Raw genomic sequence first — 25,952 nt, 5'->3', positions numbered from 1 at the left:
GGGCGCCTGGGTGGCTCAGTTGGTTAAGCGACTGCCTTCGGCTCAGGTCATGATCCTGGAGTCCCTGGATCAAGTCCCGCATCGGGCTTCCTGTTCGGCAGGGAGTCTGCTTCTCCCTCTGACCCTCCCCCCTCTCATGTGCTCTCTCTCTCATTCTCTCTCTCAAATAAATAAATAAATAAATCTTAAAAAAAAATGACTGTCTGGTCCTGGGATTTTCCTTATTGGGAGTGTTTTTAAAAAAATTATTGCTAATCCAATCTCTTCATTTGCTATAGGTTTATTCAGATTTTTTTTAAAAGATTTTATTTATTTATTTGAGAGAGAGAATGAGATAGAGAGAGAGCATGAGAGGGAGGAGGGTCAGAGGGAGAAGCAGACCCCCTGCTGAGCAGGGAGCCCGATGTGGTACTCGATCCTGGGACTCCAGGATCATGACCTGAGCCAAAGGCAGTCGCTTAACCAACTGAGCCACCCAGGCGCCCGGTTTATTCAGATTTTTATATGCATTCTTGACTTAATTTTGATAGTTTGTGTCTTTCTAGAAATTTTTCCATTTCACCTGCATATTTAGTTTGTTGGACTACAGCTGTTCATAGTATAACCTATTGTTCTTTTTTTCCCCATGTTTTTATCTACATTCCAGCTAGTTAACATACGGTGTAATATTAGTTTCTAGTGTGGGATTTAGTGATTCATCACTTACATACTACAGCTGGTGCTCATCACAATAAGTGCCCTTCTTCATACCCATCACACATTTAACCCATCCCCCCACCCATCTCCCCTCCAGCAGCCCTCAGTTTGTTCTCTATAGTTAAAAGTCTATTTTATTGTTTGCTTCTCTTTTTTCCCTCTATGTTCATCTGTTTTGTTTCTCTTTTTTAAAGATTTTATTTATTTAAAAAAATTTTTAATTTAAATTCAATTAATGAACATATGTTATTAGTTTCAGAGGTAGAGGTCATTGATTCATCAGTCTTATATAATACCCAGTGCTCATTACATTTCATCCCCTCTTTAATGTCCATAAACCAGTTACCCCATCCCCCCATTCCCCTCCCCTTCAGCACCCCTCAGTTTGTTTCCTATGATTAAGAGTCTCTTGTGGTTTATCTGTCTCTCTGATTTAGTCTTGTTTTATTTTTCCCTCCCTTCCCCTATGATCCTCAGTTTTGTTTCTTAATTCCACATATGAGTGAGATCAAATGATAATTGTCTTTTTCTGATTGACTTATTTTGCTTAGCATAATACCCTCTAGTTCTATCCATGTCATTGCATATGGCAAGATTTCATTTTTTTGATTGCTGAGTAGTATTCCATTGTATATATATACCACATCTTCTTTGTCCATTCATCTGTCGATGGGCATCTGGGCTCTTTCCATAGTTTGGCTATTGTGGACATTGCGGCTATAAACATTGAGGTGCAGGTGCCCCTTCAGATCACTACATTTGTATCTTCAGGGTAAATACCCAGTAGTGCAATTGCTGGGTTGGAGGGTAGCTCTATTTCCAACTTTTTGAGGAGCCTCCGTACTGTTTTCCAGAGTGGCTGCACCAGCTTGCATTCCCACCAACTGTGTAAGAGGGTTCCCTTTTCTCTGCATCCTCGCCAGTATCTGTCATTTCCTGACTTGTTAATTTTAGCCATTCTGACCAGTGTGAGGTGGTATCTCATTGTGGTTTTGATTTGTATTTCCCTGATGCCAAGCGATGTGGAGCATTTTTTCATATGTCTGTGCCATTTGCATGTCTTCTTTGGAGAAGTGTCTGTTCATGTCTTCTGCCCATTTCTTGATTGGATTATTCATTCTTTGGGTGTTGTGTTGAGTTTGATAAGTTCTTTATAGATTTTGGAGACTAGCCCTTTATCTGATAAGACATTTGCAAATATCTTCTCCCATTCTGTTGGTTGTCTTTTGGTTTTGTTGACTGTTTCCCTTGCTGTGCAAAAGCTTTTTATCTTGATGGTCTCAATAGTTCATTTTTGCCTTTGTTTCCCTTGCCTTTGGAGATGTGTCTAGCAAGAAGTTGCTGTGGCCAAGGTCACAGAGGTTGCTGCCTGTGTTCTTCTCTAGGATTTTGATCAATTCCTGTCTAACATTTAGGTCTTTCATCCATTTTGAATCTATTTTTGTGTATGGTGCAGGAAAATGGTCCAGTTTCATTCTTCTGCATGTGGCTGTCCAATTTTCCCAACACCATTTGTTGAAGAGACTGTCTTTTTTCCATTGGATATTCTTTCCTCGTTTGTCAAAGATTAATTGACCATAGAGTTGAGGGTCCATTTCTGGGCTCTTTATTCTGTTCCATTGATCTATGTGTCTGTTTTTGTGCCAGTGCCATACTGTCTTGATTACAGCTTTGTAATAGAGCTTGAAGTCAGGCATTGTGGTGCCCCCAGCTTTGGTTTTCTTTTTCAACATTCCTTTGGCTCTTTGGGGTCTTTTCTGGTTCCATACAAATTTTAGGATTATTTGTTCCAGCTCTGTGAAAAAAGTTGATGGTATTTTGATAGGAGTTGCATTGAATGTACAGATTGCTCTAGGTAGCATATACATTTAACAACATTTGTTCTTCAATCCATGAACATGGAATGTTTTTCCATTTTTTTTGTGTGTCTTCCTCCATTTCTTTGATGAGTGTTCTATAGTTTTCTGAGTACAGATCCTTTGCATCTTTGGTTAGGTTTATTCCTAGGTATCTTATGCAGTTGTAAATGTGATCAACTCCTTAATTTCTCTTTCTTCTGTCTCATTGTTAGTGTATAGACATGCAATTAATTTCTGTGCATTGATTTTATATCCTGCCACTTTGCTGAATTCCTGTCTTAAGTTCTAGCAATTTTGGGGTGGAGTCTTTTTCGTTTTCCACATAGAATATCATGTCATCTGTGAAGAGTGAGAATTTGACTTCTTTGACAATTCAGGTACCTTTTATTTCTTTTTGTTGTCGATTGCTGAGGCTAGGACTTCTAGTACTATGTTGAACAACAGTGGTGATAGTGGACATCCCTGTTGTGTTCTTTTTTTTTTTTAAAGATTTTATTTATTTATTTGACAGAGAGAGGCAGTGAGAGAGGGAACACAAGCAGGGGGAGTGGGAGAGGGAGAAGCAGGCCTCCCATGGAGCAGGGAGCCCGATGCGGGGCTCGATCCCAGGACCCCGAGATCATGACTTGAGCCGAAGGCAGACGCCCAACGACTGAGCCACCCAGGCGCCCCCCTGTTGTGTTCTTGACCTTAGGAGGAAAGCTCTCAGTTTTTCCCCATTGAGAATGATATTCTCTGTGGGCTTTTTGTATATGGGTTTTATGATATTGAGATATGTTCTCTCTATCCCTACACTGTGAAAAGTTTTAATCAAGAAAGGATGATGTATTTTGTCAAATGCTTTTTCTGCATCAATCGAGAGGATTATATGGTTCTTGTCCTTTCTTTTATTAATGTGGTGTATCACATTGATTGATTTGTGGATGTTGAACCACTCTTGCAGCCCAGGAATAAATCTCACTTGGTCGTGGTGAATAATCCTTTTAATGTACTGTTGGATCCTATTGGCTAGAATCTTGGTGAGAATTTTTGCATCCATGTTTATCAGGGATATTGACCTATAATTTTCCTTTTTGATGGGGTCTTTGTCTGGTTTGGGGGTCAAGGTAATGCTGGCCTCATAGAAAGAGTTTGGAAGTTTTCCTTCCATTTCTATTTTTTGAAACAGCTTCAGAAGAATAGGTATTAATTCTTCTTTAAATGCTTGGTAGAATTCCCCTTGGAAGCCATCCGGCCCCAGACTCTCGTTTGTCTGGAGATTTTTGATTACTGTATCAATTTCCTTGCTGGTTATGGATCTGTTCAGGTTTTCTCTTTCTTCCTCTTTCAGACTTGGTAGATTATGAGTTTCTGGGAATGCATCCATTTCTTCCAGATTGCCTAATTTGTTGGCATATGGTTGCTCATAATATGATTTTATAATTGTATTTCTTTGGTCTTGATTGAGCTCTCTCCTCTTTCATTCATGATTTTATTTATTTGGGTCCTTTCTCTTTTCGTTTTGATAAGTCTAGCCAGGGGTTTATCGATCTTATTAATTCTTTCAGGGCTGCCTGGGTGGCTCAGTTGGTTAAACATCTGCCTTCGGCTTGGGTCATGATCCCAGGGTCCTGAGCTCCCTGCTCAGTGGGAAGCCTGCTTCTCCCTCTCCCTCTGTAACTCCCCCTCCTTGTGCTCTCCCTCTGTCAGATAAATAAATAAAAATCTTTTTAAAAAAATTCTTTCAAAGAACCAGCTCCTGATTTCGCTGATCTATTCTACTGTTCCTTTGGTTTCTATTTCATTGATTTCTGCTCTAATCTTTATTAATTCTCTTCTCCTGCTGGGTTTAGGCTTTATTTGCTGTTCTTTCTTCAGGTCCTTTAGGTATAAGGTTAGCTTGTGTATTTGAGACCTTTCTTGTTTCTTGAAAAAGGCTTGTATTGCTATATACGTCCCTCTTAGGACCACCTTTGCTGCATCTCAAAGGTTTTGAACAGTTGAGTTTTCATTTTCATTTGTTTCCATGAATTTTTAAAATTTTCTTTAATTTCCTGGTTGACCCATGCATTCTTCAGTGGGATGCACTTTAACCTCCATGTATTTCAGTTCTTTCCAAATTTCCCCTCATGATTGAATTCCAGTTTCAAAGCATTGTGGTCTGAAAATATGCAGGGAATGATCTCAATCTTTTGCTACCAGTTGAGACCTGATTTGTGACCCAGTATGTGATCTCTTCTGGAGAATGTTCCATGTGCACTTGAGATGAATGTGTATTCTGTTGCTTTAGGTTGGAATGCTTTGAATATATCTGTGAAGTCCATCTGGTCCAGTGTGTCATTCAAAGCCCTTGTTTCCTTGTTGATCTTTTGCTTAGATGATGTGTCCATTGCAGGGAGTGGGATGTTAAAGTCCCCTACTATTATTGTATTAATATTGATGTGTTTCTTTGGTTTTGTTATTAATTGGTTTATATAATTGGCTGCTTCCATGTTAGGGGCATAAATATTTACAAATGTTAGATCTTCTTTTTGGATAGACTCTTTAATTATAATGTAGTGTCCTTCCTTATCTCTTATTACAGTCTTTGGTTTAAAATCTAATTGGTCTGATGAAAGGATTGCCACCCCAGCTTTCTTTTGATGTCCATTAGCATGATAAATGGTTTTCCACCCTCTCACTTTTCCATCTGGAGGGGTCTTTGTGTCTAAAATGAGTCTCTTGAAGACAGCAGATTGATGGGTATTGCTTTTTTATCCAATCTGATACCCTGTATCTTTTGACTGGGGCATTTAGCCCATTTACATTCAGAGGAACTTTTGAAAGACATGAATTTAGTGCCATTGTATTAGCTGTACAGTCACTGTTTCTGTATATTGTCTCTGTTCCTTTCTGGTCTATGTTACTTTGGGGCTCTCTCTTCACTTAAAGGATCCCGTTTAATATTTCTGCAGGGCTGGTTTAGTGATCACAAATTCTTTTTTTTGTTTGTTTGTTTGTTCTGGAAGCTTTTTATCTCTCCTATTTTGAATGACAGCCTTACTGGATAAAATATTCTTGGCTGCATATTTTTCTCATTTAACATTCCTGAATATATCATGCCGGTCCTTTTTGGCTTGTCTCTGTGGATAGGTCTACTGCAAGTCTATTGTTTCCACCCTTGTAGGTTATGGATCTCTTGTCCTGAGCTGCTTTCAGGATTTTTTCTTTGTCTCTGAGATTTACAAGCTTCGCTCTTATATGTCGATGTGCTGGCCTTTTTAAATTGATTTTGAGGGGGTTTCTCTGTGCCTCCTGGACTTGAATGTCTTTTTCCTTCCCCAGATTAGGGAAGTTCTCTGGTATAATTTGCTCCAATATACCTTCTGCTCCCCCCTTTCCTCTTCTTCTGGTATCCCAATTATTCTAATGTTGTTCTGCTTTGTTTTATCACTTATCTCTAGAATTCTCCCCTTGTGATCCAGTAATTGTTTATCTTTTTCTCAGCTTCTTTATTCTCCATCATTTTGTCTTCTGTATCATTCATTCTCTCTTCTGCCTCATTTACCTTAACAGTTAGAGCCTCTATTTTTTGTTGAATCTCATTACTAGCCTTTTTTATTTCAACTTGATTAGATTTTAGTTCTTTCATTTCTCCAGAAAGGGATTCTCTAATGTCTTCTGTGTTTTTTTCAAACCCAGCTAGTATCTTTATAATCGTTATTCCAAACTCTATTTCTGACATCTTACTTATATACATACTGATTAGGTCCCTGGCAGTCAATACTGCCTCTTGTTCTCTTTTTTTGAGGTGAGTTTTTCCATCTTGTCATTCTATCCAGAGAAGAATAGATGAATGAGAGAGAAAATAATAAAATGTCAAGAAGGACGCCTGAGAAATACACACTAAACAAATCAGAAGAACCCCCAAACCAAAAAAAAAATTTTTTTTAAAGAGAGAATATAATCAGATAGGTGAACAGAATAGAGTGATACACTGGATCCTTTGTGTATTTTGATCTGTTTGTTAGAAAACTTGATCCCAAAATTATAAAGAAAGAAAAACTTATATGTGTACAAAAATAAAATGAAATACAATGAAAGGATAGAATGTAACTGTAAAAATGAAAATTAAAAGAGAAAAAAGAAAAAAAAAGGAATATAAACAGAGAGGTGAACAGAACAGAGCAATACACTATATCCTGAGTGTATTTTTGTCAGTGTGTTAGAAGAAACTACATCTCAAAATTGTAAAGAAAGAAAAACATATATATACAAAAATAAAATTAAATACATTGAAAGGATAGCATGTGATTGTAATGTTGAAAATTTAAAAAGGCTTTAACAAAACAAAAAAAAAATGAAGAAACAAGAACAAATATGATCAGACGGGTGAAGAGAACAGAGCCATATACTAGATTCTGGGTTGTATTTTGGTCTGTTTGTTAGAAGAAACTACATCTTAAAATTGTAAAGAAAGAATATATATATGTATATATATACACAAAAATAAAATTAAATCCAATGAAAGTGTAGAATGTAAATATGAAAATTTAAAAAAGATTTAAAAAAGAGTTGATAAAATAAGAAATGGGTTGAAACAGGAAAGAGAAAACAAATTAAAATTGAAAGACTGAAGAATTGTGGGGAATAAACATGAATTCTATATACTGTTTTCCCCTAGCACTGGAATTTTGTAGTTCTCTATGATCAGTAAACTTCATCTAAGCCAGATGTTCTTGCTGATCTTTTGGGGGAAGCGCCTGTTGTGTTGATTCTCAAGTGTCTTTGCCCAAGGCAGAGTTGCACTGCCCTTGCTAGGGAGCCAGGCTAAGTAATCTGCTCCCGATTGTTCTATGTGGTTTTTGTTCCCTGAAGGCTTTTTATCCCACTGTAGAGGATGAGAATGAAAATGGCAGCCTCCCAGTCTCCAGCTCTGTAGCCAAAAGCTTGGGGCCCTACTCCTCTGTCCACCCTCAGGGAAAAGCAATCAGTCACTCCTGTCTCCCTCATCTGTGTGCACTCTGTGCTCACCCAGCCTGTAACCAACACTTTCTATCTCAGGCACATGACCCCATTTCAAGTCTCCAATCCCTTCAGACTCCTGTGGTGTGCACCTGTGCCACTCCTCCTGGGGGAAGGTGGAAGATGGGGGATCTCGCTGGTTCTACTGCTGCTGGGCCCCTGCCCAGAGAGCAGTCACCAACTGCACCACAGTTTGTGGTTTTTGGCAATGCCAATGTATAAGCACACTCCTGGGCTCCCTGATAGTAGCCAGCTTCCCCCCTCCGATGTCTGGGAACTCTGCCACACTCAGGCACCCCCAGTCTTCCTGTGACTCTGAGGATCCTGAGACCACACTGTCCCACCTAGGATTCCTCCCTGCTTCACCACCTGAGTGCCTTTCAGGCAGGGACATCTCTCACCGGAGCCAACTTCTAAAAGTTCTGATTTTGTCCTCCACTGCTGTATCACTTTCTGGTAGCCAGCTTATGGAGGCTCCCTCCCCCCGAGGTTTATCTTTCCATATATCACCTCAGATTCTCTTCTCCACAGCTCCTACCTTGCAGAAAGTGGTTGCTTTTCTGTTTGTAGAGTTGCAGCTGTTCTTTTCTTAGATCTGCGATTGAGTTTGCAGGTGTTCAGAATGATTTGATAGCTATCTAGCTCAATTCCTGGGACCAGACAAAACTAAGGCCTACTCCTCCACCATCTTGAACTACAAAAAACTAAGATTTTATTTATTTATTTACTTGAGAGAGGGAGAGAACACAAGCAGGGGAGGAGCAGAGGGAGAGGCACAAGCAGACTCCACACTGAGCATGGAGCCAGACGTGGGGCCCAATCCCAGTACCCTGAGATCATGACCTGAGCTGAAATCAAGAGTCCATCACCCAACTGTATTAGCCCCCAGGCACCCCACGTTCATCTATTTTGTTTCTTAAATTCCACATATGAGTGAAATCATATAGCATTTGTCTTTTCATTTCTCTTTTTTAAATTATTTATTTTAAAGAGAGAGAACAAGTGGGGGCAGGAGCAGAGGGGGAAGGAGAGGGAGAGAATATCTCAAGCAGACTCTGTGCTAAGTTTGGAGCCCAATGCGGGGCTTGATCCCAGGACCTGAGATCATGGCCTGAGCTGAAACCAAGAGTTGGACGCTTAACCAAGTGAGCCACCCAGGCACCCCTGTATTTTTATTTCTATAATGTCAGTCCTAATGTCTCTATCATTTCTAATTTTAGTAACTTCATTAGTCTCTCTTGTTTTTCTTGGTCATTCTAGCTAAAGCTTTGTCAATCTTATTGATCTTTTCAAAAATATGTGTTTTGGTTTCATTGATATTTACTATATTCTTTTTCTGTACTCTTGTTCATCAATGTCCACTCTAATCTTTATTATGTCTTTCCTTCTGATTGCTTCTGTTTGCTCTTCTTTTTTTTCCTCCAGAGTTGTAAGGTGGAAGTTTAGTTTATTGATTTAAGATCATTCCTCTTTTTGAATCTAAGAATTTACAGCTATACATTTCCACTTGTCTTTCATATGTTTTGGTATGTTATGCTATATATATTTTTTATTTCAGACTATTTTCTTATTTTTTCTTGAGATTTCTTCTCTCATACATTGATTATTTAGTAGCATGTTGTTTAATTTTTTTTTAAGCTTTTATTTATTTATTTATTTGAGACAGAGAGAATGAGAGACAGAGAGCATGAGAGGGAGGAGGGTCAGAGGGAGAAGCAGACTCCCTGCCGAGCAGGGAGCCTGATGCGGGACTCGATCCCAGGACTCCAGGATCATGACCTGAGCCGAAGGCAGTCGCTTAACCAACTGAGCCACCCAGGCGCCCCAGCATGTTGTTTAATTTTAACACCAGTTTTTGCATTTCCCAAATTTCTTTCTGTTATTAATTTCCAATTTCCATTAAGGAGGAGCATCCTTTTATGAGTTCATTCCTTTTAAATTGATTGAGGCTTGCTTTATGGACCAGCATATGATCTAATCTAAAGAATGTTCCATGTGTACTAGAAAGGGGGGAATTCTGATGTTGGATGGAGTTCTTTGCAGAATTCTGTTAGATCTAGTATGTATAGCCTGCTGTTCAAGTCTTCTATTTCCCTGTTGATCTTCTGCATAGTTGTTTTATAGAGTATTGATAGTGGAGTATTTGTCTTTGTTTGTTGTTGAACTGTTTATTTCTCTCCTCAGTTCTATCAGACTTTGATTCATGTATTTGGGGCTCTCTTGTTAGATGGGTATGTGATTATAATTTGTAATATAATTTTTATAATATAAAACATCACTCTTTAGTTATAGTAATATTTTTGCTTTGCAGTCTATTTTATCTGATGTAAGTTGCCACTATAATTTTTATTTGGTTACTGTTTGCTTTGTATATCTTTTCCCCAACTCTACTTTCAATCTACTTGTATCTTTGAATCTAAAGTGTATCTCTTGTAAGAAGCACAGAATTGGATCATGTTTTTAAAAATCAATTCTGTCAATCTCTGCCCTTTGAATAGAGAATTTAACCCATTTACTTTTAGAGTTACTAAACTCTACTCCTGTGCAGTTCCATCTCCCCTGCTGTATGTTTTGATGTCACATATTTCATTTTTGTATATTGTATGCCCAATACCATAGATTAAAATTATTTTTATGCATTTGTTTTTTTTAAATTATCTAGAAAACAGTAAGTGGAGTTATTAACCAAAATAGCAATAATATTGACTTTTATATATGGCCATTATTTCCATTTGCTGCATCTTCATTCAAATTCAAGTTACTGTCTAGCATCCTTTGATTTCAACCTGAAGGACTCTATTTAGCCCTATTTCTTGTAGGGTAGGTTTAGTGGTAATGAATTCCTCTGATTTTGTTTATCTTAGAATGTCTTAATTTTCCCCTCACTTTTGAAGGACAGTTTTGTCAGATACAGAATTCTTGGTTGGCAGATTTTTCTTTCAAAATTATAAGTATTTTATTCCACTACTTTCTGGCTTCCAAGGTTTCTGATAAAAAGTCAGTTGAGGATGGCTTATTCAATTGAGCATCTGCCTTCAGCTCGGGTCATGATCCGGGGGTCCTGGGATCGAGCCTCGCATAGGGCTCCCTGCTCAGCAGGGAGTCTGCTTCTCCCTTTCCCTCTGCCCCACCCCCACTTGTGCTCTCTTTCTCTCAAAATAAATAAATACAATCTTAAAAAAAGAAGTCAGTTGATAATTTTATTGAGCATCCCTTGTACCTGCTGACTAGCTTCTTTTTGCTCATTTCAAGATTCTTTCTTTGTCTTTTAGTACTTCAGTTATAATGTACCTTAGTTTGGTATTGTTTGGTTTATCCTTCTTGGAGTTCATTGGGCTTCGTGGATTTGTAGATACATGTCTTTCATGAAATTTGGGGAATTTTTGGATATTATCTTTTCTTTTTGAACTTATTTTTTATTTTAATTCCCATATAGTTAACATACAGTGTTATATTAGTTTCAGGTGTATAGTACAGTTATTTGACAATTATATACACTACTTAGTGCTCATCAAGATTAAGTGTACTCTTAATCCCCTTCACCTATTTCACCCATCTCCCTGCCCATCTTGCCTCTGGTAACCACCTGTTTTTTCTCTATAGTTAATTAAAGAGAGCATGTGATATGATGAGCATGGGGTGTTACACTCAACTAATGAATCATTGAACTTTATATCAAAAACAAATGAGGTGGGGCGCCTGGGTGGCTCAGTCGTTAAGCATCTGCCCTCGGCTCAGGTCATGATCCTGGGGTCCTGGGATCGAGCCCCACATCGGGCTCCCTGCTCCGCCAGAAGCCTGCTTCTCCCTCTCCCACTCCCTCTGCTTGTGTTCCCTCTCTCACTGTGTCTCTCTCTGTCAAATAAATAAATAAATAAAATCTTAAAAAAAAAACTAATAATGTACTATATCTTGGCTAATTGAATTTAAATAAAATAAATAAATAAAAGGAAACAAAACTTTAGTTGAAAAAAGAGTCTGTGTTTTTCTTTGTCTCCTTTTTCCCCTTTGTTTGGTTTCTTAAATTCCACATATGAGTGAAATCATATGGTATGTGTCTTTCTCTGACTGACTTTGCTTAGCATTATACTCTGTAGCTCCATCTATGTTGTTGCAAATGGCAAGATTTCATTCTTTTTTATGACCGAATAATATTCCATTGCATATATATACTACATCTTTGTTTTCATTTTCATTAAGTTTTTTATTCCATTTTTTAAAAGTTTTTTATTTTAATTCCAGTGTGGTTAACATACAGTGTTATATTAGTTTCAGATGTACAACATAGTGATTCAATAATTCTATATATTAGTCAATGCTCATCATGATAAGTGTACTCTTTGATCCCCGTCACCTATGTCACCTATCTCCCCACCCACCTCCCTCTGCTAACCATTAGTTTGTTCTCTGTAGTTAAGAGTCTGTTTCTTGGTTTGTCTCTTTTTTTCTTTGTTCATTTTGTTTGTTTGTTTCTTAAATACCACATATTCATGAAATCAAATGGTATTTGTCTTTCTCTGACTGACTGATTTCACTTAGTATTATACTTTCTAGCTCCATTTATGTTACAGGTGACAAGATTTCCTTCTTTTCTTGGGTAAATAATATTTCACTATATATATATAATGAAATATATATATATCCACATCCTCACCAATACTTGTTTCTTATATTCTTACTTGTTTCTTTTTTTTTTTAATTTTAATTTTAATTTTTATTTATTCATTTGAGAGAGAATGAGATAGAGCATGAGAGGGGGGAGGGTCAGAGGGATAAGCAGACTCCCCGCCGAGCAGGGAGCCTGACGCGGGACGCGATCCTGGGACTCCAGGATCATGACCTGAGCCAAAGGCAGTCGCTCAACCAATTGAGCCACCCAGGCGCCCTCTTACTTGTTTCTTATGTTTCATATGTATATAGCACCTTTTTCTTATCCCTTCATCAGTCAGTGGACACTTGGGTTGCTTTCATAATTTGGCTATTATAAATAATGCTGCAATAAACATAGGGGAGCATATATCCCTTTGCTTTAATGTTTTTATATACTTTAATTATATACCCTCTAGAATGATTACTGGATTGTAGGGTAGTTCTATTTTTAATTTTTTGAGGAACAGCCATACTGTTTTCCATAGTGGCTGCACCAGTATGCATTCCCACCAACAGTGCACGAGGGTTTCTTATTTTCCAGAGCTCACAAATACTTGTTTCTTAGGTTTTTATTTTCACCATTCTAACAGGTGTGAGGTGATATCTCATTGTAGTTTTGATTTGCATTTCCCTGATGATGAGTGATGTTGAGCACCTTTTCATGTGTCTGTTGACCATCTGGCTGTCTTCTTTGGAGAAATGTCTTTTCATGTCTTCTCCCCATCTTTCAATTGGATTATTCATTTTTGGGGTGTTGAGTTGTATAAGTGCTTCATATATTTTTGGATACTAACCATTTATTGGATATGTCATTTGCAAAAATCTTTCATTCAGTTGGTTGTCTTTTAGGTTTTTGATTTTTGGTTGTCTTTTAGTTTTGTTGATTGTTTCCTTTGCTGTGCAGCTTTTGATTTTGATGTAGGCCCAATAGTTTATTTTTGCTTTTATTTCCCTCGCCTCAGGAGACATATCTAGAAAAATGTTGCTATAGCCAATGTTAGAGAAATTACTGCTTGTGCTCTCTTTTCATGGTTGAGGTCTCACATTTACTTCCTTAACCCATTCCCCACCCCTTAATCCATTTTGAGTTTATTTTTGTGTGTGGTGTAAGAAAATGGTCCAGTTTCATTCTTTTGCATGTAGCTGTCCAGTTTTCCCAACACCATTATTTGCCATTGCATATTCTTGCCTCCTTTGTCAAATATTAATTGATCATATAATCATGGGTTTGTTTCTGGGCTTTCTCTCCTGTTCTATTGAACGGTTTTGATTACTACAGCTTGGTAGTATAACTTGAAATCCAAAATTGTGATACCTCCAGCTTTATTTTTGATTTTCAACATTGCTTTGGCTATTTGCAGTGTTTTGTCGCTCCATACAAATTTCAGGATTGTTTGTTCTAGTTCTGTGAAAACTGCTGTTGGTATTTTGATAGGGATTACACTAAATCTGTAGATTGCTTTATGTAGTCTGGGCATTTTTTGATATTTGTTCTTCCAATACATGAACATGGAATATCTTTCCATTTGTTTGTGTCATCTTCAATTTCTTTCATCAGTGTCTTCTAATTTTCAGAGTACAGGTCTTTCACCTCCTTGTTTAAGATTATTCCTAGGGGCGCCTGGGTGGCTCAGTTGGTTAAGCAACTGCCTTCGGCTCAGGTCATGATTCTGGAGTCCCGGGATCGAGTCCCACATCGGGCTCCCTGCTCAGCAGGGGGTCTGCTTCTCCCTCTGACCCTTCCCCTCTCATGCTCTCTGTCTCCCATTCTCTCTCTCAGATAAATAAATAAAATCTTTAAAAAAAAAAAGATTATTCCTAGGTATTTTATTATTTTTGTAAATGTACTGATTTTCTTAATTTCTCTTTCTGCTGCTTTATTATTAGTGTAAAGAAATATGATGGATTTCTGTAGACTGATTTTATATCCTGCCACCTTACTGAATTCACTTATCAGTTCTAGTAATTTTTTTGGAGGAGTCTTAGTGTTTTCTATACATGGTATCAGGTCAGGTTTAGTTTTGTGCAAATAGTGAAAGTTTTACTTCTTCCTTACCAATTTGAATGTCTTTTATTCCTTATTCTTGTCTGATTGCTGTGGCTAGGATTTCCAGTACTTTGTTGAATAAAAGTTGTGAGAGTGACATCCTTGTTTGTTCCTGACGTTAGGGGAAAAAGTCTTAGTTTTTCACCACTGAGTATGATGTTAGCTCTGGATTTCTCATATATTGTCTTTATTATGTTGAGGTATGTTCCCCCTAAACCTACTTGGTTGAAGGTTTTTTATTTTAAATCATGATTGGACATTGTACTTTGTCAAATGCTTTTTCTGCATCTATTGAAATGATCATATGGCTTTTATCCTTTCTCTTATTCATGTGATATATTATGTTGATTGATTTGCAAATATTGAACCACCCTTAAATCTTGGAATAAACCCCAATTGATCATGGTTAATGATTTCTTTCACGTATTGTTGGATTTGGATTGCTAATATTTTGTTGAGAATTTTTGCTTCTATTTCATCAGAGATATTGACCTATAGTTCTTTTTTTGGTAGTGTCTTTTTCTGGTTTTGCTATCAGGGTAATGCTGGCCTCATAGAATGAGTTTTGAAGCTTTCCTTCCTCTTGTATTTTTTGGAATAGTTTTAGAAGTATAGGTATTAGCTCTTTAAATGTTTGATAGAACTCACTTGTGAAGCCATCTGGTCCTGGACTTTTGTTTGTTGGGAATTTTGTGATTACTGATTCTCTTTCATTGCTGGTAACTGGACTGTTCAAATTTTCTTTCTTTTTTTATGTTTCAAGTTTTTATTTAAATTCTAGTTAGTTAACATATTGTGTAATATTTGTTTCAGGAGTAGAATTCAGTGATTCATCACTTACATATAGCACCCAGTGATCCTCACAAGTGCTCTCTTTAATACCAATCACCCATTTAGCCCATGTCCCACCTACTTCCCCTCCAGCAATCATCAGTTTGTTCTCTATAGTTAATAATCTCTTATGGTTTGCCTCCCTCATTTTTTAAAAATTCCTTCCCCTATGGTCATCTGTTTTGTTTCTTAAATTCCACGTATGAGTGAAATCATATAGCATTTGTCTTTCTCTGCCTGACTTACTTTGCTTAGTATAATACACTTAGCTCCATCCACATCATTGCAAATGGCAAGATTTCTTTCCTTTTGATGGCTGAGTAATATTTCATTATATATATATACACCACATCTTCTTTATTCATTCATCAGTCGATGGACATTTGGGCTATTCCCATAATTTGGCTAGTGTTGATAATGCTGCTGTAAACATCAGGGTGCATGCCTGGGGTGCATGCCCTTCAAATCAATATTTTGTATCCTTTGAGTAAATACTGCATAGTGCATTTGCTGGGTCATAGGGTAGTTCTATTTTTAACTTTCTTTTTTTTTTTTTTAAAGATTTTATTTATTTATTTGACAGAGAAAGACACAGCGAGAGAGGGAACACAAATGGGGAGTGGGAGAGGGAGAAGCAGACTCCCCGCCGAGCAGGGAGCCCGATGCGGGACTCGATCCCAGGACTCCAGGATCATGACCTGAGCCGAAGGCAGTCGCTCAACCAACTGAGCCACCCAGGCGCCCCTATTTTTAACTTTTTGAGGAAACTTCATACTGTTTTCCAGAATGTTTGCACCAGTTTGCATTCCCACCAATGGTATAAGAGGGTTCCCCTTTCTCCACACCTTTGCCAACATCTGTTGTTTCCTTTGTTGTTAATTTTAGCCATTCTGACTGGTGTGAGGTGGTATCTCATGGTGGTTTTGATTTGCATTTCCCTGATGATGAGGGATGCTGAGTATCTTTTCATGTGTCTGTTAGCCATCTGGATGTCTTCTTTGGAAAAATGTCTATTCTTGTCTTCTGACCATTTCTTAACTGGATTATTCACTTTTTGGGTGTTGAGTTTGATAAGTTCTTTATAGATTTTGGATACTAACCCTTTATCAGATATGTCATTTTCAAATATCTTCTCCCATTCCATGGGTTGCCTTTTAGTTTTGTTTAGGTTTAGTTGATTTTTTTTCCTTCTCTGTGCAGAAATTTTTATCTTGATGAAGTCCCAATAGTTCAGTTTTTGCTTTTGTTTCCCTTGCCTCCAGAGATGTGTCTAGTAAGAAGTTGCTATGGCTGAAGTCAAAGAGGTTGCTGCCTGTGTTCTTCTCTAGGATTTTGATGGTTTCTTGTCTCATATTTAGGTCTTTTAACAATTTTGAATTTATTTTTGTGTATGGTGTAAGAAAGTGGTACGGTTGGGAAAATTGGACAACTAGATAGACTTTTCAAATTTTCTATCTCTTCCTGATTCAGTTTTGGGAGGTTATATGTTTCTAGGAATTTATCTATTTCTTCTAGATTGTCCAACTTGCTGGCATGTAATTTTTCATAATACTCTTACAATCCTTTGTATTTCTGTGGTGTCAGTTATTTCTCCTCTTTCATTTATGATTTTCTTTATTTGAGTCGTCTCTCTCTCTCATGAGTTTGGCCAAAATTTTATCAATTTTTTCTATCTTTTCAAATTACCAACTTCTGGTTCCATTGATCTGTTCTATTCTTTTAGTTTCTATTTTGCTTATTTCTGCTCTAACCTTTTTTATTTCCTCCCTTCTACTGGTTTTGGGTTTTGTTTGTTCTTCTTTTTCTAGCTCCTTTAGATATAAGGTTAAATTGTTTATTGGAGATTGTTCTTGCTTCTTGAGTTAGGCCTTTATGGCTGTAAACTTCCCTCTTAGGTCAGGTTTTGCTGCATCCCAAAGATTTTGGACTGCTGTGTTTTCATTTTCATTTGTCTCCATGTATTTTTTATTTCCTTTGATTTCTTGGCTGACCCATTCATTGTTTAATAGCATGTTATTTAACCTCCATGTATTTCTGCTGTTTCCAGATTTTTTTCTTGTGGTTGATTTCTAGTTTTATTTATTTATTTATTTTTAAGATTTTATTTATTTATTTGACAGAGAGACAGAGAGGGAACACAAGCAGGGGGAGTGGGAGAGGGAGAAGCAGGCTTCCCGCTGAGCAGTCCCCTACTATTGTTGTTATTACTATCAAACTTCCTTTATGTTTGTTATCAGCTGCTTTATGTATTTGGGTGTTACTATGTTGGGTGCATAAATATTTACCATTGGTATATCTTCTTGTTGCATTGTTCTGTTTATGAGTATATAGTGTCCTTCTTTGTCTCTTGTTACAGTCTTTGTTTTAAAGTCTATTTTTTCTGATACAAGCATTACTACACTAGCTTTCTTTTTATATCCATTTGCATGATAAGTTCTTCTCTACCCCTTTACTTTTTTTTTTTTAAGAAATTTTCATTTAAATTCTGGTTAGTTAACATACATTATAACTTTAGTTCAGGTGAACAATATAGTGACCCAACACTTTCATACATCATGAGATGTTCATCACAAATGCACCATTTAATCCACCCCCCACCTCCCTTCTGGTAACCATCAATTTGTTCTCTATAGTTAAGTGTCTGAGGGGCACCTGGCTGGCTTAGTCAGTAGAGCATGCAACTCTTGATCTTAGGGTTGTGAGTTTGAGCCCCACATTGGGGGTATAGTTTAAAAAAAATAAAATAAAGAGGCTGTTTCTTAGTTTGCCTCTCTCTATCTCTTTTTCCACCTTTGCTTGTTTGTTTTGTTTCCTAAATTCCACATATGAGTGAAATCACATGGTCTTTGTCTTTCTCTGACTGACTTATTTCACTTAGCATAATATTCTATAGCTCCATCCATGTCGTTGCAAATTTCATTCTTTTTATGGCTGAATAATATTCCATTGCACATATACATTTACATTCAAAGTAATTATTGATATATATGTACTTATTGCAATTGTATTACTTGTTTTGTGATGGTTTCTGGATATTTTCTCTGATCCTTCCTTGTCTTTCTTTCCTTCATGTATTACTGATTTTCTTTAGTGATATATTTGGATTCCTTTCTCTTTATTCTCTGCATGTTTATTAGTGATTTTGATATATGGTTGCCATTAGGTTTGTATATAACCTCTTCTGTATATAGCAGTCTATATTACATTGATGGTCATTTAAGTTTGAACCCATTGTTTTCTCCTATCCTCCCCACATTTTAGGTATATGTTGTTATATTTTGTATCTTTTTTTGTGAGTTCCTTGACTGATTTTTTTACAGAAATAATCATTTTCACTGTTTTTGTGTTTCTTACCTTTATACTGTGACTTTTTGTCTCTCCTTTCCACTCAAAGGGCCCCCTTTATATTTCTTTCTTTTTTTAAAGTAAACTCTGTGCCCAGTGTGGGGCTCAAACTCACAACCCCAAGATCAAGAGTTGTGTTCTCTATCAACTGAGCCAGTCACGCCCCACCTGCACCTTTAATATTTCTTGCAGGGCTGCTTTATTGGTCATGAACTCCTTTAGTTTTTCTTTGTCTGGGAAACTCTTTATCTTTCCTTCTAGTCTGAATGATAGCCTTGCTGGATAGAGTACTCTTGGCTGCAGATTTTCCCCATGCAGTGCTTTGAATATATCATGCCACTGTCTTCCAGCTTGCAAAATTTTTGTTGAAAAATCTGCTAATGTCCACAATAGCCAAATTATGGAAAGAGGAAAGATGTCCATTGACAGAGGAATGGATAAAGAAGATGTGGAATATATATACAATGGAATATTACTTAGCCATCAGAAAGGATGAAATCTTTCCATTTACATAGGAATGGATGGAACTGGAGGGTATTATGCTGAGCAAAATAAGTCAATCAGAGAAAGACAATTATCATATGGTTTCATTCCTATGAGGAATATAAGAAACAGTGCAGAGAATCATAGGGGAAGGGAGGGAAAAACGGAATGGGAAGAAATCAGGGAGGGAGACAAACCATGAGAGACTCTCAACTGTGGGAAAGAAACTGAGGGTTGTTGGTAGGGGTGGTGGGTGGGGGGATGGGATAACTGAGTGATGGGCATTAAGGAGGGCACGTGATGTGATGAGCATTGGGTGTTGTTATATGCAGCTGATGAATTACTGAACTCTACATCTGAAACTAATGATGTATGTTGGCTAATTGAATTAAAAGAAAAGAAAAATCTCCTGCTAGCCTTTTGGATTTTTCCCTTCTAAGTTACTGACTTATTTTGTTTGCTACTTTTAAGATTTTTTTCTTTATCACTATATTTTGCAAATATAATTACAATATGTCTTGGTGTGGGCCTGCTTTTGCTGATATTAATGGGAGTTCTCTATGCCTCCTGGATATGGATGTCTGTTTCCTTCCCCAGATTAGGGAAGCTTTCAGCTATTATTTCTTCAAATAAATTTTCTGCCCCCCTTTCTCTCCCTTCTGGTACTCCTATATACAAATGTTATTATTTTTGATAGAGTCACTGATTTCCCTAAGTCTATTCTCCTTTTGTAGAATTCTTCTTTCTCTCTATTGTTCAGCTTTATTGCTTTCCATTTCTTTGTCTTCTAGGTCATTGATTTGTTCCTCTGTTTCTTCCAGTCTACTGTTCATTGCATCATGCTTCTAATCTCGCTTCTTGCACCTTTCATCTCTGATTTTTTAACTCTTTTATCTCCTTGGTAAGGGTCTCACTGATGTCTTCCATTCTTTTTTCAAGTCCAGTGAGTATCCTTATGATCATTGCTTTAAATTCTCCATCAGGCATGTTACTTATATCTGTTTCACTTAGATCTCTGGCTGTGGTCTTATCTAGTTCTTTCATCTGGATAAAACCCTGTGTCTCCTCATTTTGTCTAAGTCTCTGCTTGCTTTTCAGTGTTAGAAAAGCCAGTTCTGGGTCACCTGGGTGGCTTAGTCAGTTATGCCTTCAACTCTTGATTTTGGCTCAGGTTGTGATCTTAGGGCCATGAGCTCCAGCCCTGCACTGGGCTCTGCGCTCAGCAGGGAGTCTGCTTCTCTCCATCTCCCTCTCCCTTTGCCCTCCCCCACCTCAAATAAATGAATATATCTTTAAAAAAAGAAAAGAAAGAAAGAAAGTTCTGTCTCCTGCTTCTGAAAGTAATGGCCTTATGAAGAAGAGGTCATGTAGTGCCCAGGACCTGGCGCTTCAGAGAGTATCTCCATTTTGTGCTGTGTGCACTCGCTGTTGTGTTCTGGCTGCTCTACCCTTCAGGCCAGTCATCAGAAGAGGCTCTCCTTGTTTGCTGTGGGCAGTATTTAGTCCCTGGCCTGAATGTCATGAGTTTTAACTAGGTGTGCTCTGAACTGCTTGTGAAATGAGACCTGTCACTTCCTCCACTGGAACTGAAGCCCTGCAAAACCCTCTGGTCAGGAGATGTGGTGTGGGCAGGGGTTTGTGCTGGTCTTCTGGGGGAGGGGCCTTCCATGCTGGGACTGATGTAAGTGTGATTGAGAAGGGCGATTCCTTCAGAGCATGGGGAGAGGGGCAGCTTAGTGTACACAAGTTAGGCAGCCAGTGTCTGAGCTGCACTGCTTTCCGCAGGTGGCTCTGTGTTTATGTTGAGGGGCAGGGGAAGAAAATGGCACCTGCCAATTCCTTTATTCCTGGAGTGGTGTCTCCGTGAATGCTGCCTTTCAAGGACATTATTTAATTTCCCTACAGTGTACCCCAGGTGCTCTTCAGATCAGTTCCATGCTGTATGTCCCTGAGGTTGTTTGCCTGCCTTCTCTCCAAGAGCAGCACAGTGCCCTCAAGGCTCTATTGCAGTCAAATCCACTGACCTTTAAGCTCCACCAGTTGCAAGAACTCATAAAATCAGCCCTTCCTGTTTTCCAAGCCATTGGCTATGGGAAAACATTATCCTTGTGTGTTCCCCTGTGTGTTTCTCTCTCTCTTCCCCTTCTTTGTGACTATGTCTCCCTCCCCTCTACCGCAGCCAGGATCCGTTTCTCCCCTAAACCACGTCTCTGCACTTCTTACCTTCTCCAATGTGGCCTCTTCTCTCCCTTTAGTTGTGGAGTCTGTTCTGTCAGTCTTCATGTCAATTTCTGGAGTACTTAGGATAATTTGATAGTTACCTAGTTGTATTGATGGGATGAGGCAAGCCTAGTGTCCTACTCTGCCACCATCTTCCTGTCATTCCATCCCTTTACTTTCAATCTGTGTGTGTCTTTAGGTCTGAAACGAGTCTCTCGTAGGCAGCATATAGATGGGTTTTGTTTTATTATACTTTCCATCACCCTGTGTCTTTTGACATCATCCTGTGTCTTTTGATTGGAGTATTTAGTCTATTTACATTCCAAGAAATTGTTTTTTTCCAAAGATTTCATTTATTTTACAGAGAGAGAGAGCACAAGCAGGGGGAGCAGCAGAGGAAGAGGGAGAAGCAGGTTTCCCGATGAGCAAGGAGCCCGATGTGGGGCTTGATCCCAGGACCCTGGGATCATGACCTGCGCTGAAGGCAGACATTTAACCGACTGAGCCACCCAGCTGCCCCATCTGCCTGACTTATTTTGCTGAGCATAATAAACTCTAGCTTCATCTACATCATTGAAAATGACAAGATTTCATTCCCTTAGATCGCTGAGTAATATATAAATATTTTATATATATCACTCTTCTTTATCCATTCATCAGTTGATGGACATTTGGGCTCTTTCCATAGTTCGGCTATTGTTGATAATGCTGCTATAAACATTGGGGTACCTGTATCCCTTTGAATCTGTATTTTTTATCTTTTGAGTAAATACCTAGTAGTGCAAATGCTGGATAGTAGGGTAGCTGTATTTTAACTTTTTGAAGAAACTCCATACTGTTTTCTAGAGTGGCTGCACAAGTTTGCATTCTCACCAACAGTGCAAGAGGATTCCCCTTTCTCTGCATCCTAGCCAACACTTGTTTCTTGTGTTGTTAATTTTAGCCATTTTTCTCTGTTAGTTACTGTGGGAATCTGGCCATGTTGCTGGAGGTGAATCTCATAATATTGTGGGAGTCTTCCATGACTGCTTCCCCCTGGAGTTTTCAACTCTCAGACTTCTCCACACTGAGCCCCCAGTGTCTCATCAATTAAACTTCAGATTTTTCTACCCAAGCACTGATTACCAGTGGTTTCTGCTCTTGAGTCTCTGTACCAGTTAGCTGTGACTCCTTGTATCTCCCTGTGATTCTCTAATCTTGGGGTCATTGGCTTGCCCTGTGTCCTCTCATCCTCCCATCTTTTACACATCCCAAAGAATTCTTGGTTTTCCAGTATGTTCAGCTTTTTACTTGATAAGATGGAGTGGTAATTTCTAACCTCCTTACATTCAGAACTAGAAACTGGAAGTCCTTATAGTATCTTTTAATGGAAAATATTTTCAATTTTTATAAAGTCTAATTTGTCTATCTTTTCTTTTGTTGTTTATGCCTTTGGTATCATATCCAAGAAATCACTCCCAAACCCATTGTCATGAAGTTTTTTCCCTATGTTTTCTTCTAAGAATTTTATAATTTTAGGTCTTATATTTACATCATGGATCCATTTTGAGTTCGTTTTTGTATGTGGTGTTAGGTAAGGATATAACTGCATTCTTTTTTTTTTTTAAAGATTTTATTTATTTATTTGACAGAGAGAGACACAATGAGAAAGGGAACACAAGCAGGGGGAGTGGGAGAAGGAGAAGCAGGCTTCCCGCTGAGCAGGGAGCCCGATGTGGGGCTCGATCCCAGGACCCTGGGATCATGACCTGAGCCGAAGGCAGATGCTTAATGACTGAGCCACCCAGGCGCCCCTTGCATCCTGTTTTCCCAGCACCATTTGTTGAAAGACTCTTTTCTCCCATTGAATGGTCTTGGCACCCTTGTTGAACATCATTTGACTTTATATGTGAAGTTTTATTTCTGGAATCTCTATTCTATTCCATTGGTCTATATGTTTGTCTTCATGCCAGTACCACACTGTTTTGATTACTGTAGCTTTGTAATAAGTTTTGAAATTGGGATGTGTGAATCCTCCAGCTTTGTTCTTCTTGCTCAGGATTGTTTTGTCTATTTGAAGTCCCTTGAGATTCCATATTAAGTTTAGAATGAGATTTTTCTTTTTTTTTAAAGATTTTATTTATTTATTTGAGACAGAGAGAATGAGAGAGAGAGAGCACATGAGAGGGGGGAGGGTCAGAGGCAGAAGCAGGCTCCCTGCCGAGCAGGGAGCCCGATGCGGGACTCAATCCAGGGACTCCAGGATCATGACCTGAGCCGAAGGCAGTCGCTTAACCAACTGAGCCACCCAGGTGCCCTAGAATGAGATTTTTCTATTTCAGCAGAAAGCATCATTAGGATTTTGGTAGGGATTACATTAAACCTGTAGATCACTTTCGGTTGTACTGACATCTTAGCAATAAGTCTTTCTTTTTTTTTTTTTTTTAAAGATTTTATTTATTTATATGACAGAGAGACACAGCGAGAGAGGGAACACAAGCAGGGGGAGCGGGAGAGGAAGAAGCAGGCTTCCCGCGGAGCAGGGAGCCCGATGCGGGGCTCAATCCCAGGACCCTGGGACCATGACCTGAGCCGAAGGCAGATGCGTAACGACTGAGCCACCCAGGAGCCCCAAGTCTTTCTTTTTTTCGAGAGAGAGATGTGAGGGGGAGGGAGAAAGAGAATTTTTTTTTTAAAGTGGAGCTTATTTTATTTTTATTATTTTTATTTTTTTATAGTACATCATTAGTTTTTTATGTAGTGTTCAACTATTCATTAGTTGTGTGTAAAACCCAGTGCTCATCACAACCCATGCCCTCCTTAATACCCATCACCTGGTTATTTTTTTTTTAAAGATTTTATTTATTTATTAGAGAGAGAGGGAGAGAGCACACATGATCAGGGAGAGGCACAGAGGGAGAAGCAGGCTCCCCGCTGAGCAGGGAGCCTGGTACAGGGCTCAATCCCAGGACTCTGGGATCATGACCTGAGCCCAAGGCAGACACTTAACCAACTGAGCCACCCACGTGCCCCTTAGTAGTAATATGTCTTTCAATCCATGAACATGAGATCTTTTTCCATTTATGTATTCTTTAATTTATTTCAGAAATGTTTCTGTTGTTTTCATCACACAAGTCTTTCATCTTGGTTAAGTTAATTCGTATTTTCTTGGTATTGTAAGTGAAGCTGTTTTCTTAATTTTCTGTTCAGATTTTTCACTTTTAGTATATAGTAATGCAACTGATTTTTGTGTGTTGGCTTTGTATCCTGCTACTTTGTTGAATTCATTTAATAATTTTAAGCTTTCTATGTAATCTTTAGCATTTTCTACATATGAGATCATATCCTCTGTGAACAGAGATAATTTTACTTCTTCCTTTCCATTTTGGATGCCTTTTTTTTTTTGCCTAATTGCTCTGGCTAGAATTTCTTTTTTTTTTTTTTTAAAGATTTTATTTATTTACTTGACAGAGAAAGACACAGTGAGAGAGGGAACACAAACAGGGGGAGTGGGAGAGGGATAAGCAGTCTTCCTGCTAAGCAGGGAGCCCGATGCAAGGCTTGATCCCAGGACCCTGGAATCATGACCTGAGCCGAAGTCAGACGCGCTTAACAACTGAGCCACCCAGGCGCCTCTGGCTAGAATTTCTAATACTATGTTGAATAGAAAAGGTGAAAACAGGCCTCCTTGCCTTGTCCTAATCTTAGAGGAACAACTTTCAGTCTTTCACCACTGAGTATGTTGTTTGCTGTGGGTTTTTCAGAAATGGCATTTTATTATACTGAGGTAGTTTCCTTCTATTCCTAGGATTTTGATTGTTTTTTATCATGAAAGAGTGCTGAATTTTGTCAAATGCCTTTTCTGCACCTATTGAGATGAGCATGTGTTTTTTTTCCTTCATTCTGTTAGTGTGGTGTATTACATTGGTTGATTCGTGTAGATTGAGGTATCCTTACATTCCAGGAATAAATCCCACTTGCTCATGGTGTATAATCCTTTTAACATGTGGCTGAACTCACTTTTCTAATATTTTTTTTGAGGATCTTAGCGTCACTGTTCATAAGGGATATTGATCTGTAGTATTCTTTTCTTATAGTGTCTTTCTCTGCCTTTGGTATCAGGGTAATGCTGGCCTTATAGAATGAGAGTGTTCCTTCCTCTTCGTTTATGTGGAATAGTTTGAGAAGGATCAGTATTATTTCTTCTTTAAATGTTTGGTCAATTTCACCAGTGAAGCCACTGGGCCAAGGACTTCTCTTTGTCAGGAGATTTTTAAAAATTACTGATTCATTCTCCTTACTAGTTATAGGTCTATTAAGATTTTTAAAAAAGATTTACTTATTTATTTTAGAGAAAGTGTGTGTGCATAAGTGGGAGGAAGGGCAGAGGGAGAGAACCTTCAAGCTGACTCCCCGCTGAGTGCAGAGCTTGTTGCAGGCTCCATTCATATCCATGAAATCCTGGTCTGAGCTTAACTGACTGGGCCACCCAAGCACCCCAGATCTATTCAGATTCTATAGCTATTTGCTCTGTGGTTACCATGGACATTGCATTTAATATCTTAAAGATATCACACTCTAATTTGAGTTTATACCAGCTTAACTTTAACTCTGCTATTTTAACAGCTCTGATAACAAATTTTCCAGGCATTATACTCCCGCTTATTTTTCCCTTGAAGATAGTATTGTGTAGTCTTTTATTTTCATAATCACAACCATGATAATGTAGTCCATAATTAACTACTGTTTTAAGTTTCAATTAAGTGTCATCTGATCATTGTAAATGACATTTTTCTATATTGAGAATATATTCAAATTGAACAATTTTCATAAAAATAAAGAGGATGAAACATTACAAT

The sequence above is a fragment of the Leptonychotes weddellii genome, chromosome 7, assembly GCF_054177405.1.
Source record: "Leptonychotes weddellii isolate Sample4059 chromosome 7, ASM5417740v2, whole genome shotgun sequence".
Taxonomy (NCBI): Eukaryota; Metazoa; Chordata; class Mammalia; order Carnivora; family Phocidae; genus Leptonychotes; species Leptonychotes weddellii.
Note: the sequence above shows the minus strand (reverse complement) of the source record.